Consider the following 14,655-nt stretch of genomic DNA (forward strand, 5'->3'; position numbering starts at 1 on the left):
CAGCATAAAAGCATAAATAAACCAGCTAATAAACAACAGAACAAAGAACATGGTATCTGGAAATGTTCCAGCGACAGACACCCCATGACGCGACAGATTAAGAGCTCCCTGTCCAGCAGAAGGATGGCAGATCGACACTCGTGGCATGGGCATGACCTCAGGACACCTCCCCTTTCCCCCGTGGATTCCAAAAAAGGGACGCATCCTTTTACTACTTTCAGAAAAGCGCGCGTTTCTCCTGTCACAGACAAAGGGACATGAAATTTACAACAGACAATTTCAACAGATAATCATTTACGTGCATAACAGGACAACCAGATTCACAAATAATATGTTGTATGTCTTATATATGCTAGACGTGTTTCATGTAATCGGTGCAACTTTAATTAGTGTTTTATTACCCTTTTTTAGGAAATAAGGTTATTAAAATGTGTGTAATATGTGAAGTTTAATCTTGAACGAATGGGCACGACAAATGCAGAATTCTGAAATGAAGTAAACGTTAATAGTATGTACAATACTTGCATTTAAGAAACTTTATAGAAGGATTAACAAAACTTTTATAGATGGTGTCCTCAATATGATGAATTAAAGCCTCATGTTAATGTATGCACGCTCCGCCTTGCAAGAAGTCGACTGGAAGATCGCGTCATGGGACGGACTTATGCCGCGGATCAAAAACCCAATGCAAGACAGACTCGAGTGTGCTTGCTTGCTTCTTCGCCTTTCGCAGTGTTAAGAGCACTCCAACTTGTGCTCACATGCTTACCATCATAGCGATCGGTCATCTAAAACTCAAACACTTCAGTTGAAACTTCATGATCGTCAGAGATCTTCAAAGAACTTAAAGTCTTGCAAACTTAGACTGTCTCAGAAAAACCGCCCGAGGCTCCTCCGTAGCCCGGCAACCAACCAATCCAATGAGGGCTCTCCCAAAAAGATGTCATCCAAACGTCATTCAGGCACCAGATCAACAGCCAATCAGCAACGGAATTCCCTCCAGCAGCCACGAGCAACCATTCAGCTTTCAGCTGTCACCCAAAAACGCAAGTACAAACAAGGTCTTCCATCTGCTGAAATAGGTGCTGAACTGGTGAATTGAGTTAAGCAGTAAAGATAAGAAAATCTCTGCTTTGTGATTTTCTCAGGTTGCAAGTAAAAGAACTGTAGCAAATATCTTGCTAAAACTTTGGGCTTTCCTCAGAACTCCGTTAACATCATTCTTCAGAACTGTATGTGTGTGTTTTAGCTTAGTTTAATGTAATCTAGCATAGCCAATAAATTCGTGTTTCATTTATAAAGAATCATTGTCTGGTGTCGTATAATTTTAAAGTCAAACCTTGCCAAGATCACGTTACCTCGCTAGGAGCTTACAAATGATCATAAATGTATTGACCTGTGGCCAAGGAAAATACACATAGATTGTTAAGATACACGGACATTAACGTCTCGCTGGACGACCGTTGATAAGGTGTAAACTATTAAAATTTGAAATCAGTTCTAATCAGGTTGACATCGAATTTTGAGATTCGAGTCCTCTCAAAACCTGAATGAATTAATAATAATTAATTCCCTAAGAAAAGTAATCAGACATTACAAACCACTGAAGAACTTTTTTTTTAGAGTGTAGGGTTATAATTTTTCAGTATTACATGGCATCATGGGTGTATATTAGCACAGTTTGTTGTTTTGTGTTGCAGAGCGTTAGGACCCAGAAGCAGTGAAGCGTGATGTCAGACGTAACAAGCAGATATTCTTAACCACTATCCAACCATGAATCTGCTGTGAGCAAGAGGTGGAGAGGAGGAGCACCACAATAAAACCTCGCCCTTTATTCAATATTCCGTTTCACTTGGGTTAAGGCTAGAAGAGATACATATAGCACTACTGGGCATGCGCACAAAAATACAGTGCAATTTTTGTCACACTGTACAACAATTAATATTTTTTTGCATTATTGTAAGGGCTAGGTTTAGGGTTGGGGTAGGTATAGACGTTAATAAAAAAAACAATCTAATAGGTAGAAAATTAAATTTCATTGTTAGTTTAGTCTTGTCGGAGCTGTATCCCTTCTAGCCACAACCTTTCATGTTCTTTGATGTGAATGAATATTTTTTGGGAATTCATTAAATATAGCTGGCTAACTAGTAACTAGTACTCTGAGTAGTTTTTGAGAAGAGTACTTTGTACTTTTACTTAAGTACTGTTTTGGCACCAGTACATTTACTTGTAATTGAGTATTATTTCAGCAATGTAACAGTACTTGTACTTAAGTACAAATTTTCAGTACTCTTTCCACCACTGGTTGTTATTGTTGTCATATTGTGTGTGATTTTAATTTTAAAACCCATTTTGGGTTAATTTAACCCAGCAGTAGGCCTATAGTGAATTGCAAACAATATTTGAATTAAATAAAACAGTCCACCATGTTTATTGATACATTACCTGATATATAATGTATGTATGTATGACCTACTGTATAAACAATAGTTTCAGAGCAATTTGTTGTAGCCACTTACCCTGTAACTATATGGAACAAGGGGGGAACAAAGCACCACTTTAATTTACAGTCAGCAAATATTGTATTTACCCTGTAACTACATGTGTCACGAATCCGGTCCATGAACTTCCGTCTGCTTGCCACCAGAGGTCACCTTTCCACTACTATGGACTCTTGCACCACACCACTGTTGCACTTCACCCGGACTACAGTTCCTATCATCCATTGCACTGATTATACACACACAGTTGATTGCTGTAGGATTCCGGCCTTCAAGATATTGAAACCCTTGAATCTATAAACGAACACAAACGAACATTGAATCTATACATTCCACCGGGAAAACTAAAGGTTCTTCTCTCCAGCCCTCTGCAGTCATAAAACTACGTACAGGGTCAGCTCAGGGTCTCAGCAGTTCCTGTCTCTCTCTGCTTATCTTTACAAGAAACAACAAGAACTGACCCTACCCCATCTGGATTCATTTAAGCAACAGAACGTCAGTAGGTTTCGTGACTGGCTTCAGCATAAATAAACCATCTAATGGACCACGGAACAAAGAGCCTGGCATCTAGACAGAATTCCAGTGACAGACACTCCTGGACCTCAGGACCGTTAACACATAAATTGCTAAATCTGATAAACAGAAAGTGGCCAATTAAGAACTCTCTCTGTCCAGGAGAAGCTTGGCAGACTCTCATGCTCTGACACGAGAATGACCTCCTTTGCATTCCAAAAAAGGACGCACCCTTTTCTCTCTCTTCGGTCAGACAAAGGGACACGAAAAACTTACAACAGACTATTTCAACAGATAATAATTTATGCGCATAACAGGGCAACCAGATTCACAAATAATATGTTGTATGTCTTATATATATGCTTGACGTGTTTCATGTAATCGGTGCAAATTTAATCAGTGTTTTATTACCCTTTTTAGGAAATAAGGATATTAAAATGTGTGGAACGGAAACTTGTGATAATTGCAGAATATTGAAATAAGTGAAAAGCTGTTATTTCAAACAATATGAGTTGAACGACACTATATAGGAGTATTAACAAAACCTGCAAATCTTAATGTCGCCACATAATAAATGGGGGCTCTTGTTAATATATGCACGCTCCGTCTGCGCAAGAAGGCGATTGGAAGGTTGCGTCGTGGGACGGACTTATGCAGCGGAACAAAAACCCAATGCAGACAGATTTGCTTGCTTGCTGTTTCTTCGGCTTCTCGCCGGTCGCCTGTAACGAGCACTCCAAGTGTGCTCACGCGCTTACCATCAAAAGCGACCACATCTCACCTAACACAAAAACACTTCAGTGAAACTTCGCAATCTTCAAAGAACTCTGAGTCTTGCAAACTAAGACTTTTAGCAAAACTGCTGCAGCCTCCGCGTCATAAAGAAACCAACCAATCTCCGGAGGGCTTTTCCAAAAGAACGTCATTTAAACGTCATTCCGACGTCACCTCAGCGACCAACCAGTAACGGGGTTCCCTCAAAGACATCCAGGAAGTCAGCCACGGAATCACCTCAGCTGTCAACCAGCAGAACGCAAGTAAACGAACAACTCTCTAATCTGCTGAATTGGTGTTGAGCTCACTTAAGCAGTAAAATTAAGAAAAATTCTCTGCTCTGTAAATTCTTAAGGTGAATTTACATCACTCGTGAAAACGAGGTAGAACTATGAAACTCAGTCTACTCGCAGTCTAAGAAACTGTACATGTGTGTGTGTATTTTTGTGTGTTTTAGTTAGTTTTATGTAATCTAGGATAGCCAATAAAATTCTCGTTTCATTTATAAATAATCAATTGTCTGGTGTCATATAATTTCAAGGTTAAAACTGTTGCCAAAAGATCCCTTGCTTGCTGCCTAGCTCGTAACTTACTCATAATAATCTCTTAAAGAGCTAACAAATTATCATAAGTGTGTTGACCGTGGCCAGGAAAACACATATTTAATTTGTTAAACTATACTGAGAATCACCGGCTCGCTGGACGACCCTTGATTTAAAGTGTAAACTATCAAATTTAGAATCAGTTCGAATCAGGTTGAATTAGGCTCTTCAGATCCTAGTCCTCTAAAACTTAAATTTGAAAACGAGGTAGAACTATGAAACTCAGTCTACTCGCAGTCTAAGAAACTGTACATGTGTGTGTGTATTTTTGTGTGTTTTAGTTAGTTTTATGTAATCTAGGATAGCCAATAAAATTCTCGTTTCATTTATAAATAATCAATTGTCTGGTGTCATATAATTTCAAGGTTAAAACTGTTGCCAAAAGATCCCTTGCTTGCTGCCTAGCTCGTAACTTACTCATAATAATCTCTTAAAGAGCTAACAAATTATCATAAGTGTGTTGACCGTGGCCAGGAAAACACATATTTAATTTGTTAAACTATACTGAGAATCACCGGCTCGCTGGACGACCCTTGATTTAAAGTGTAAACTATCAAATTTAGAATCAGTTCGAATCAGGTTGAATTAGGCTCTTCAGATCCTAGTCCTCTAAAACTTAAATTAATAATAATTAATTCCCTTACAACTGAGTTAAAATTCCTTACATTACACACAGCACTGATTGCACACAGCTGTCATCAATCACACCTTCCCTATATAACGCTCACTCTGATCCCCGTCAAGCTGCTGAGTATTCTATAGCATTTATCACTCTCTTAGCGATAGCTACTCTACGGAGCCCGTTAGTTTTCATAGCCTTAGCTTAGTCCTGCCTTGTCTGTTTCCTCGTGTCCTTATCTTCGCCTGTGTATCTCGGATTCCCCCTCTCGTCTTGCCCTATTCTGATACTGTTTGCCCTTGCCTGGACCTTGCCTTGTACCTGAACTTATCCCTCTAGTCTCGCCCTCTTGATCCTGTTTGCCGATCGTAGACCCACGCTAGCCCTAGGATATATTCTTGTGTCTTGCCTTCTACATAACTGTTGCTATTGTCTGACCCTTGCCTGTCTCTACCATGTCTATTAATAAAGCTTTGCACTTGGATTCGCACGTCTCACGTCTCGTCAGCGCCGGAACAAGGGGGGAACAAAGCACCACTTTAATTTACAGCCCGCAAATGTTTTATTTACCCTGTAACTACATGGAACAAGGGGGGAACAAAGCACCACTTTAATTTACAGCCCGCAGATGTTGTATTTACCCTGTAACTACATGTAACAATGGGGGAACAAAGCACCACTTTAATTTACAGCCCGCAAATGTTGTATTTACCCTGTAACTACATGGTATAAGGTAGGAACAAGTTGAACTTAAACACAGAACAAGTGTACATTTGCACAGTAATTATAGAGAAAAATATTGCACTAGTTTTAATTTAATTGTTCGATGGCCAAATTAAACCCTCTAAAAAAAATGTTCGCTATAAAAACACCACAGTATACATCCACTGAAATACAAATGTTGTATCATGTATTTTTTCTGCGAACAGCTGGAAAGAGGTAAGCTTGTTTTAAGCTGCATTGAACCTTGATGGTGTATCATGCAAAGTTATTTGGTGATAGTGGCGTTGAGAAGTTGCTGGTGTGAAGTTGCTGAAATCGACGAATAGGCTTTCATAAGGTAAGTAGACTCGTGAATTATAAATCATAGCAGAAACTCATTAACTCATTTCACTAGATGTCCAGTTTTGTTGTTCAGTAATCTCCATCATGTCCATCCTTTAATAATAGAATGTGTACCCCATGGTTAAAAAATACATATACGCCTATAATAAAATACCAATATAAAATTATAAAAAGTATATATCGTCTTTCTAAATCATTCCCAAACATAAGATTGTTGTTTAGGCCATACATACCACGTAATATTAGAATAAGCACCTCTTAGTTTCAAAATACTTTACAATGATTTGTAATTTTACCAAACTTCGCATATTATTCCCTTATACCTACACGGAGGTACTAAATAGGTACACTATAATTACAAAAAAAGTTACACTGTAACTTCAGTTTACTTACGCAGTTCTTTGCAGGTTGCATATCTGGTTGTTACCCCTTTATTACCCAAACGTAACACATTGTTCCCTTATACCGACACGTATGTTCTTTATAGGTACACTATAATTACACAAACGTACACCGTAAATTCAGTATACTTACATAGTTCTTTGCGGGTTGTAATCTAAAGCGTTACCATTGGTTGTTGTCTTATTTTTGTCTTATAGACCATTTATACTTGTTTCTGTCCTAACACTGTACTAATTAGCTAAAAATAAAACAAACGAATAGCTTGTATTGTGCGAATTACACACTTTATAAGTTCTCAGTACAGTGTGAATTTGTAGCTTATAAGTATGAAATAAATATAGAATAGGCATTTCATCACAGACATTTAAATTCGCTGAAAAACACTGTGATGTTACTGTCACAGTGTTTGTTGTGGTGACCTGGACTGGTCACTTGAGGGCGCTCTTTTGTTTTCGTTGTTTGTGTTAAACTCCATTTCCCATAGTCCCCTGCTCACTAATCCTGGTTTTATCGGTAACACCTGTTCATCATTAACCCAGCTATATATATCATGCCTTCTCTGTCTGTCATTTGCGTCTGGATTGTATTGTCTTCTTAGTTGGTGTTGTCGGTGTCAGGTTTTGGATTACCTTTTGCAACGTTTTGTTCTGTTTTGTTCTGTTATTATTTTCAATAAACTGCACATGGAATTTACCCTGTTTCCTCCTGGCATTCCGTGACAGTTACACAAAAGCACAGTCTTTCTAGCAGTTGTTCTATACTAACAAATTATTTAAAAACGAAATATTCCCCATTCCCTGAATTTATTAATACCTAACAAGCACATTTCTCACTAATAAATACAGTATTACTTCAGATTAGGGATGTAACGATTACCGGTTTGACGATTAAAAAATCTGTCGGTGCGACTAAATTTTGTGTGCGGTCGCACTGGCGCGACCACCGCATTGTTTAACTCATAAGCGCTGCATTTCTGTTGCATGTGAGAAACATCAAACGGCAAACGAAACTGAAAGCATAACGAAACCGTGCGACTCGTTTGAGCTGCGCAGCTCTTCGAGTGTAGAGCCTGGTTTATACTCGCCGCGTCAGGAGCGTGAAGCTGCGTGCAGCAAAAATGACGTGAATATTGAGGTAACGATGGATGGGTTTCATGCTAAAGTAAAGTAAAAGACCGCTTCTTAAACCAAAGGTGAACATGTTGGTATTCTTGTGGGACAAAAACATGCAAGCACTGTCACCGACAGCAAGTTTAGTTTTACTTTTCTTTTTGTTTTCATTTTGAAAAGCTTGTTATCTTTGCTGTTTACCTCACGTTATGCTATGGAGGCTCTCTTTTTTATTTATTTGATTCCTCAGTGTTTGCTAAACGTTCTGTAATTTATTAGTCGGTATATAATACAGCATGTGGTGTATGAATCCGTGTATCATTCGATCATTCGTTTTTTAATTTAATATTGAAAGTAGAAAAATTAGAAAACGGCTCCTTTTTCGTTTTTTCATTTTTTTTCAAAAATTTAAAAAAGAGAATTCAGCTTAAATTTTATTTTTTCGCTCAGGGGTAGAAAAATGAATAAACAGCTTGAATAATTGATTTCTGCACATGGGTGGGAATTAAACGCCCCTTTCTGCTGATTGGTCAGCCAAAGATCAAACCATGCCGTCATCAGTTCTTCCGCAGTATCACGCAGCAGAATAATAGTCCTCCACTGCTGCAGTTGTATGGATTAATTACTCATTTTATTGCAACTACATTTCATATTTTTTCTCATCAAACAGACTAAGGAATAACTCGACACCGGGGCAGAGGGCTTTCTTCTGTGTAGACCAGCGGTTCTTAAGTCGCTTTTTTTATCATGATCCATAAGCCTACTGTCACGAATCCGGTCCATGAGCTTCCTTCTGTTAGCCATCATAGGTCACCCTTTCCAATTTCATTGACTCTCGCACTACACATTGTTGCACATCACCCCGGACTACATATCCCATCATTCACTGCACTGATTGCACTCAGCACGGATTGCACACAGCTGTTAACACTGATTGCACCCAGCTGTTTCATATCACTCCCTCACTATTTAACACTCACTCTGATCCCTTCCCTCTGCCGAGTATTGTTCAGCGCATATCTTATCCTTAGATAGCTACTTTACAGAGCCCTCATTAGTTTCCCTGCCTTAGCCTTAGCCTTAGCCTAGTTTTGCCTCGCCTTGTCTGTTTTCTCCGGTTCTGATCTTCACCTGGTTTCCTGGATTTCTCCCTTAGTCTTGCCCCTTTTTTGATTCCGTCTGCCGATCGTCGACCTGCGCTAGCCCTAGGACTATTCTTGTGTTTTGCCCGCCATATACCTGTTTGTCTTTGTTTGACCCTGCCTGTTATGACCACGTCTCTGTCTTCTCCAATAAAAAGCTTGCACATGGATCCGCAAGTCTCACGTCTCGTCAGCCCCGTAACACCTACTGTGATTTATTCCAAAGTGACTTATATGATGCATTTAACGTCAAATAATCTAAATGAAGCCTTTTAAAAGACAAGTATTCACTGTGGTTCATGTTTGTGGCATGCGCCAGAAAGATGCTCAAGGAGACCGAGACCTGTGTGATACTGCGGATGAACTGATGACGACACGGTTTGATCTTCGGCTGACCAATCAGCAGAAAGGGGCGTTTAATTCCCGCCCACGTGTAGAAATCGAATATTCAAGCAGTTCATTTTTCTTCCCCTAAACGAAAAAACAAAAAAGGAGCCGTTTTCTAATTTTTCTACTGTCAATAGTAAATCAAAAAACGAATGATCGAATAATACACGGATTTGTATGCCATGCCTCGTCTTATTCGTTTTTGTTAATAAACGTTTTATAAGCTAGTTTGTCATTGTATCTTACTGTTTTATTGTTGTTATGCTTTTTAATTAAGAATAACAATGAAGCCATCTTTTGTTTTAGTCTTAAAAAGTGAAAGGTGTGTAGATCAAAAAACGGACCGAATTAGCATGCCCTGCTGTCAATTTTGGATAAATTTGGTTGATGAAAAACAAGCTTATGTGGATACTACACATTTAAACAATAAGATATCTAGTATTATTTATGGAGCAGATAAATACATATAATCATTTATTAATCAATTATCCTTTTGACTTGACCCTTTTCTTTATTTAAAAGCTGAAATGTGAGGTTTACCATTTATGAAACTTTTTCAAAGCATTATTTAAACATTTACATTAGATATTTGAACATGCTATTAGATAAACTGTTGTCAGTCATGTTCTCATTTAAAATCCGGACATCATTGGCAATGTTACTGTTTTAGTTATGCAAACAAAAACTCATTTTATTTGTTGTTTGTTGATTTTAAATGTAAAACTTAGTGAAATGATTTGTGTGTCAGTACTTTTTGAACATTTCCAGCACATTTTAACAATACCGTGATAATACTGATAACAGTGAGCATTTTGTTCACTATAATCGTGATAAGAAATTTTCATACTGTTACATCCCTAATTCAGATTATGTTCCCTATTCTAAAGTAAGCATTTGCTGTTTTCCAATAAGAAAAGAGATATTAAATATTGCAGTGAAGAATTCTGTTTATTGTTTTATGGTTCAACAAGAGAACAAACTACAGATGAGACACATCTTCAATAATCACAGTCAAACAGTTCATTGACAAATTTGCTTTTAACACAATGATGATGGTCAAAGAATAAACCAAGCATCTGCATTTTTTCACACAGGATATTTCCTTCTAATGTCATGCAAAATCATACCCAGGGGGCATTTTTATGTTTGTCACCACGCCAGTAGGTCCACTTGATTACTTTTAAGTGGTCTTTGAGCCTGCTTTCTGTGCCATTCCCCCTAAATCTCCACACTGTTGCCTTGCAGACTCCCCAGAACCTCGCAGTGTTTTGTGTGTGAGCACTTGTCTGAGGATCAACAAATACTTCTTTATGGTTCACAGTTATATGGTTATATCCAGCATCTCTGAGACAGTTATAGGCTCTCCACCCATCTGACGACAGTGCTTCCTTGTCTAACATGCTTCTGGAGAATTGGCATGAGGTGTTGAGCTGAACGCTGATTGACAACTTCTCAGAATGGGTCTTCTGCACTCCTCTTTGACCCCAAGCATTCCAAACACCCATGATGCCCTGTTGCTCCGTCTTCCTCGGTTGTACTAAAAATGACAGAATTTAAGAATTTATTTTATCATTCATCTTTATTATAAAGTATGACCAGTTGTAATTGAAAATATATTATCTTTATTTTGTGGCCAAACTTGCTCTCATCAATGAAAACTATTTCGTGCCTTTTTCCAATTTTCAGGTCACCTCTTCTCTTCATTCTTTTAATTGCAGATTTGCAGACTCCACGCAGACAATAAGCAAGTTTAGTCAGTGTGGAAGAGCTTCCAGTGATGCCTTCCTGTAACAGGTCCACTTGCCTCAACCTGAGTCCTTGTGAAAATCTACAGTTTAAAAGCAAAGGATATGATACACAGAAAAATGCATCAGGATCATAACACATATCTTAACACTCAGGTCACTATCGATGTTATGTTATTAACATTGCTAACAAGTATAAGTTCTGATGTTATCTGCTTGAATAATATGCCACAAAATAGTTTCCTTTCAACAAAAATACAATAATTTCTTACCTAATAACAAATAGTTATTGTCGGTGGGGGGAGTGAATAACGTACTCGGTTACTGACGTAACCTTGGTTCCCTGAGATACGGGAACGAGTACTGCGTCTGCCTTAAGACACTATGGGAAAAAGTATTTTTTATCCTGAACTGAAGCCTTTTTCAATCACGCAGTGAAACTGCACGGCCGTTGGTTCGTGCAGTATATAAAAAACGAACCAATGGCTCCGCAGCAGAGCTGCACGAGTCTATGGCGACAAAGCCGGCCAGAGCCCGCCAGAATGGGCAGTGCCATCTGGCTATATAAGCGGGTGTTTGCCACAGGATTCTCAGGTTACTTAGACTGAAGCGATGACTGAGTCGTGCGGCTACATAGCATGGCTAGCAATGCAGTACTCGTTCTCGTATCTCAGGGAACTGAGGTTACGTTAGTAACCGAGTACGTTCCCTGTCGATATTACACTCGTACTGCGTCTGCTTAAAATGCTATGGGAACACAGTACAATCACACTGTGTTAAGGTAGAGGAAGCACAGTCTGTTGTGATGCTCCAACTCTATCCTCCAACTGGGTTAACCTGTTGATCTTATCCTCTTGGCTGCTCCCCAGTTTCTTTACTAGGGCTGTGAGCTCAGTCAGATCCAAGTTCTGTCTGTTCACTTTCTCTGTTCTTGAGTTTTCTCCACTCTGGTTACCACTGGCAGTCGTAAACTGAGCCTGGGCATATGTCTTTTTAGCCTTCAGCTGTGTCTGAAACTTCATTGTCTCCCGAGCAAGGTTACAGAGTTACACTTGAAGTTCACGGAAACTTAGAAGCCTAGGCGTCATTGGCGCTAGCCTGTGATAAACCTCCTCATCACTCAATCCTCTCATGAACTGATGAGCCAGTTTGCTATCTCGGTCTGGAAAAGGTTGGCCTTCATACTGTGCCTCTTCCACTGAACGTAAAGTGGCCTCCAGAGCGATGGCGTATGAACATGCTGATTCGCAAAATCTGCTAATGGGTCCAGAGATGTCTGCATATCACTATACTCAGCTCGCAATTATTCAAAAGCTCTGCCCGTAGTCTGCTCACTAGGCGGGAGATTCAGAACCTGCCTCCTGGCTTCACCACTCAAATGTCTCACTACTGTAGAAAAACCCAGATTTCCAGGCATCCCTCCAGCATCAAGGAGATAACGCATTTCCTGTATCCAGTCTTCAATAAGTATCCTGCAATCAGGACCACAGCTGAATACTTGCACATTTCGTACTTGGTGTGTCTGTGTAAAACTGGGTTGTGGCATGTTCATTGCAGAGGCATGGTTGTTTGTGTCTTGCTGATCAGCCACACACGGATGTATAATCTGAGGTTGTTGCATGGGGATTGGTTGTTGTGCATGCATGTGTGAACCAGGATACGCTGGCACTGTCATAGGAGCATAAATAGGAGCTCAGGAGGTTGACACTGTTTGAATGTAAGGTGCGCTGTCGATCAATGGAAGTTTGTTGCACTTGCACGGGGTCTGTTTTGTTAGAAAAACTGGTTCCAGACAAGACAGGAGGTTCTGGGGGCAGAAATGAGTTAGGAGGTGTTGAGTACATGGCATTCGGTACACCATAGCAGGAGGATGGAAGGGCCTGATCTGTCATTGCAGTTGCAACAGGAAAATGCAGGCCATGTGGAGATGAGTACATATTTTATCTTAAAATCAATTTTATACACCATAATTTTCGTTTCTATAACGTGTGAATATATCCCCTATCGTATTCTACAACAAAAACAATCAGAGCGCCTTGTTATCACTAGTTCTATTTTGATTTCCTGAATCCGCTATTAGCATATAGCCCGTTAGCATCGCCAGCGGGGTTGCAGCTAATCTTGCTTGCATTGCTAATACTCTATTCACACATTTTGAGTGCAGGTGAGGAACAGCTGCACACCAAATGCAGCTCGAGTTGGAGGCCATGGAGAAGCAGATCGCGACCTGGTGGAGAGGCAGACCCAGCTGAGAGAGTGGAGAGCCGCGCTGGAAACATCCCGGGCTGACGCTCACAAGTCCTGGGTAAGTATACAGCACGCTGCTAACTCTCCCACCACCTCTATTCCATGTGTTTCTTTGCACAGACCCAGTGCATCCAGGACGCGATCTTCCCAGATGTCCTTCACCCCGGCGCTGGGACACCACGGACCCTGGGTGCACCCTCAACAAAAGACGCGAGCCAGGCCCCGGGCGACGAACTCTCCCCCTCCGCCGCCTCCGGTCTTCGAGATCTCCACCCGGAACCGCTTTGCTCCCCTCCGCGAGACGAAACACGATGCTGTGATCATCGGAGACTCCATCATCCGGCACGCCCGTGCTACGTTAGCTGAAGGTAAATTGCACACTCACTGTTTCCCTGGTGCTCGTGTTCTCTATGTTTCTGCGCAGATACCCGTGATCCTGAAGGGCGACGAGAGCACCGGAGTGGTCGTGCTTAACGCGAGGGTTAACGACATTAAGCTGCGGCAGATGGAGACACTGAAGAGGGACTTCAGGAGCCTGATCGAGACGGTGCGCCGCACATCGCCCGCGACGACGATCATCGTGTCAGGACCGCTTCCCACGTATCGACGAGGACACGAAAGGTTCAGTAGAGTTCAGTAGTTATTGTCATGGTATAAAGAACAGAAACTGCTCTTTGTCAATAATTGGAATCTTTTCTGGGAGCGTCCTAGGCTTTTTCGCGCTGATGGCCTGCACCCCAGCAGAGTCGGAGCGGAACTCCTGTCGGACGTCTCCAGGACGCTACGCACCATATGACTAGTAAGTGAAATCTCAAATAACTGCCCTGATGACTTTTGTTCTACCCGCTTAAATGATAGAAGTACTTGCACTGTACAATCTATAAAGACTGTGTCTGTTCCCCGAATTGTGAGGTCAAAATATAAATTTAGTGCAGGATCTAGAAAAAATCTGATCGTGATTAAACCAGCATGAGCCCCATCAGACTGGTCGTGGCGGCGGTGTTGCAACAATATATAGTGATATTCTCAATGTTACTCAGAAGACAGGATACCGGTTTAACTCATTCGAAATACTTATGCTTAATGTTACACTGTCACAAATGCAAAAGAAATGTATCGTATCTCTTGCTCTGGCTACTGTGTATAGACCACCAGGGCCATATACAGATTTCCTAAAAGAATTTGCAGATTTCCTCTCAGACCTATTGGTAACTGTTGATAAAGCGCTAATTGTCAGAGATTTTAACATTCACATTGATAATACAAATGATGCATTAGGACTTGCGTTTACTGACCTAATAAACTCTTTTGGACTCGTCATTTTACTCATCGTTTTAATCATACACTAGATTTAATTATATCGCATGGAATTGATCTTACTGATATAGATATCGTATCTCAAAGTGATGATGTTACTGACCATTTCCTTGTATCGTGCATGCCACATATTACTGATATTAACTATATGGCTCCGCGTTATCTACCGGGCAGAACTATTGTTCCAGCCACCAAAGACAGATTCACAAATAACCTGCCTGATTTATCTCAA

At 40.3% G+C, this 14,655-nt stretch overlaps 1 long non-coding RNA gene across 1 annotated transcript in view; it reads left to right on the top strand.

The window, feature by feature from the left end:
• Positions 1-14,343, top strand: part of LOC107566650 (uncharacterized) — a 16,436-nt gene extending 2,093 nt beyond the window's left edge. Inside the window, exons 2-3 of the long non-coding RNA XR_001606532.1 lie at positions 7,075-7,077; positions 14,331-14,343. This is a non-coding gene — a long non-coding RNA (uncharacterized lncRNA). The remainder of the gene's footprint in view (positions 1-7,074; positions 7,078-14,330) is intronic.
• The last annotated feature ends 312 nt before the right edge of the window (positions 14,344-14,655 follow it).

The sequence above is a fragment of the Sinocyclocheilus grahami genome, unplaced genomic scaffold (genome assembly GCF_001515645.1).
Source record: "Sinocyclocheilus grahami isolate Dianchi unplaced genomic scaffold, SAMN03320097.WGS_v1.1 scaffold1090.1, whole genome shotgun sequence".
Lineage (NCBI taxonomy): Eukaryota > Metazoa > Chordata > Actinopteri > Cypriniformes > Cyprinidae > Sinocyclocheilus > Sinocyclocheilus grahami.